Raw genomic sequence first — 3,914 nt, 5'->3', positions numbered from 1 at the left:
ATCAATGTGTAGCAACTTAAGTGGCCTTTTACTAGAGATGTCTTCCTTTGGTTTAAATAAACTTTTTGTTTGTTTTCCCATTTGGCAAGCATCACAAGTGATGTCATTGTCAAATCTTATCAAAGGAAGATCTCTTACTAACCCTTTCTTTATAAGTTTGTTTATTTGAAACATACTTGCATGGGCCAATCTCTTGTACCATAGCCATTTTTCATATTTTTTAGAGTGAAAGCAAGCTACATTTTGCTCCTTTAGTTCATCAAGGGTAAGTCCATACACATTATTAAAACGCTTGGCAACAAAAATCACTTCATTAGTCTTTTCACTTACAACACAGCACTCAAATCTTTTGAAAGTCACTAAATATCCTAAATCACATAGTAGACTTACACTTAAAAGATTGTGCTTCAGCCCACATACCAAAAATACATTATCAATGAAAGTAGAGTGTTCATTACCTACTTTTCCAACAGCAATTATTTTACCTTTACCATGATCTCCAAAGGTCACAAAACCTCCATCATACTTGTTTAGTTTGATGAAGTAAGTTGACCTTCCAGTCATGTGCCTTGAGCATCCACTATCCAAGTACCACATATCCTTTTTGTTCTTGGATGCTAGGCAAATCTGCATGAAAAGCTTCAAGTAACCTTAGGTATCCAAATTAATTTGGATCCTTTGAAGTTAATCCATCTTGGTTGCCCAAGAGCATTGAAATCACACACAACATTGTAAATTTAGTTTCCTACAATTCTTTTTTCAATGAAGCATTGTGAATATGAGTGACCAAATTTTTTGCAATTTATACAATGATTTTCTGATGCAGATTTCTGAAAATGAGATGAGCCACCATGCTGAAAATGATTAAAGGGCTGAATATTTATGGTTTTTGGAAGAGGTGCTTTTCTTTTGACAAACTTATTTTTGTTGAAATTATTCCTCTTTGCAAAAGTGTTCCAACCAGAATTTTTTGGAATATTTGGACTTTTCTAATATGAGGTTTTATTGTAAAATGGGGTATTTTTGAAAGCTACCTCATTTTTCGAATTGAACCCCAAACCTGGCCTAATTGAAGTAGGTTTGGTTCTTTGTGAAGGTTCAGTTTTGCTTGTGTAAACTTCATCACATTTCTCCTCAAGAGTAGGAACATATCCAATACCAGATTTGTTGGATGTGGATTTAGTATTTGATGAAGAAGCCACAAATTTTATAGAGGAATCATTAAAAATCGTACTTTCCTTGGTTAAGTAACCTAAACCAGATTTTTCAAACAATGGTCTTTGGCTTGCAAGTAATTTGTCCAAGTTACTAGAACTTTGAGCAAATTTTGGTAAGTCACCATTTAGCCTTTTAATCATATCATTTAATCTTTCTTTTTCAGCAATTAACTCTAGAGAAGGATCCATAATGTGCTTTCCTTTTAATTTTTCAAGTTCAGATTTTAGAAATATATTTTTTCTTCAATAATATCCAAAGCACATTCAGTTTCCTTCACTTTTTCTTTAAAAAAATCATTTTCAACTTTTAACACATCTTTTTCAGATATGCACTTATTGTACTTATCTAGCAGTTTTGAGGTGTTTAAAGTGAGATCATCAATAATAGCATGTAAATCATCTATTGACAAATCATAGTAATTTACCTCATCAAGATTATTGTTTCCAGCCATGAAACAGTTTTTATCTTCACCTTTAGACTCTTCTTCTTCATTGGAGTCGTTCTCAAGATCCTCCCAAGCTGCCATGAGCACTCTTTTCCTTTCTTTCTTTCCTTTGTCCTCCTTCTTAAGTTTTGGACAGTTTAGCTTGAAATGTCCAGCCTCCTTGCAATGATGACACGTTACCTTGCTCAAGTCCATCTTTTGTTCCTTTGAGCTTGAACCCTTGTACTTGCCCTTATTCTTCATCATCCTTCTAAATCTCCTAACAAAACACATGAGCTCATCATCTGAAATACCATCACTAGACTCACTCTCTTTTGGTTCTATTTTTAACTTGAGGGCTATTCCCTTTTTCTTTGAGTCCAGGTTTGTGTATGTGATTTCATAGGCAAGGAGTTTTCCTCTCAGCTCATCATAGGTTATGGAACTTAGGTTGTTGCTCTCGGTTAGGACAGTGGCAGTGGTTTTCCATTCTTTTGTGAGGCTTCTAAGGAGTTTTTTCACTAGAGTTTGTTCAGAGTAGTTTGTACCCATAGCATCAAGGTTGTTGATTATGATTGAGAATCTCTCAAACACTTCATCAATGCTTTCTTCATCCTTCATATTAAATATCTCGTACTCTTTTTGCAGCATATCAATCCTCGTTTTTTTACCTGTTTAGTGCCTTCGTGTGTAATCTGAAGTTTTCCCAGATTTCTTTGGCTGTCTTGCATCTAGATACCTTTCGGTACTCTTCAAAGATGATAGCATAGTGAAAAAGGTTGATGGCTTTAGCATTCAGCTCTATCTTTTTCTTATCATCTTCATTCCACTCAGGTTCTTCTTTTGGAGTCACCACTCCATCAGCACTTATTTTTGTTGGAATCTTGGGACCGCTCACAATAATCTTCCATATGTTGTAGTCATTGGATTGGATGAAGATCCTCATCCTCTCTTTCCAGTAGGCATAGTTCTTTCCATTGAAGAAAGGTGGTCGTTTAACTGGCCTTTAGTGAGGGTGTAGGCAACTATGGTTGTGTCCAAGTTGTTCGCCATTGGATCTTTGCTCCAAGCGGTGAAGCTTGATTCTTGAGACCTTAGCTCCTATTACCAATTAAAGGTTGTAGTAGGCTTAGAGAAGGGGGATAGAATCTATGCCTTTCTTTTAAGTTATTGTACTTAGCATTTTAAAGCAAACTTTTAATTCTGATTCTGTTTGAACTCATCAGCAGAAAATTTATGAGACAATTTATTTTTATCTCATGAATATCAGAAAACAGAACATAGCAGAGAAGAGAGAAGCTAACACCAGTATATATCCTGGTTCGGTTGCTATGTGCTATGCAACCTACGTCCAGTCTCCTCTATAACAATGGAGAAATTTTTACTAAAGTTAAAAGTATTACATACACCAATTTCATAGGATTGACCCAATCCTTTCACACTCAAGTTCTAACCTAACTTGACTTTGGCTATGCTAATACTCAACTCTTCACTCTTAGTGCTAACCCAACTAAGAAAGGGATACCTCACAGGTACTAGATACAAGACACAGACATACCTAAAGAAATATGAAAATAACTCTAGGCTTTTCTCTCAAGTGTATCACTCAGCCTCTTTTCACTCATGGCTTTTACTTGAGCTCTCTCAATATGCCTTTTCACTCAAAAAATTACAGAAAGATAAACATTGAAAAGTGAATTACAATCTGTAAAACATGAAGGAGATTGAATTCATCAACAACCTCTTTGCTATATGATAAACCAGACTTGCACGTCTTTAAGTTAGTTCTTCAATATTGGAAGAATGCTTCTTTGAAAGTAAGCATTGTCTAAGTAGAGGAACTTCTTCAGGGAACTCTTCTCCGAACACCTCTTATCAAACTCTAGTTTTCTCTCCTTGGCTCCTGAATGAACATAAATCTTCTTTTATCTCCTTGCATGTTACTGAGTTGCTCTTTCCTAGGTCAACTTCTTGAGTTGTGTGCTTCCAACTTACCACGTCACTTTTCCAGTTAATCCCCCAAATTAGAAATTTGAGTATGACTTTTTCTTGCTTGACCGAAAGTCTTAGGGAAGCAAAGAAAATTATTTTCAATGGTGAACCCAGATCTGAACTCTTGAGATACTTCTTGGTCTCCAAGAAACAATCTTGACCATTGATGTACAGCAGTGATGAACGGAGATTACTTTCTTCATTTATCCCAAATTAGGGATTTCCAAGCTGTCTCCTTTTTGCTTGACCGAAGACATTTGAGTAGCAAAGAGAAAGTTGT

This window comes from Arachis stenosperma, chromosome 5, assembly GCF_014773155.1.
Source record: "Arachis stenosperma cultivar V10309 chromosome 5, arast.V10309.gnm1.PFL2, whole genome shotgun sequence".
NCBI lineage: Eukaryota > Viridiplantae > Streptophyta > Magnoliopsida > Fabales > Fabaceae > Arachis > Arachis stenosperma.
The sequence above is the reverse complement of the archived record's forward strand: the minus strand, read 5'-3'. Positions refer to the sequence as shown.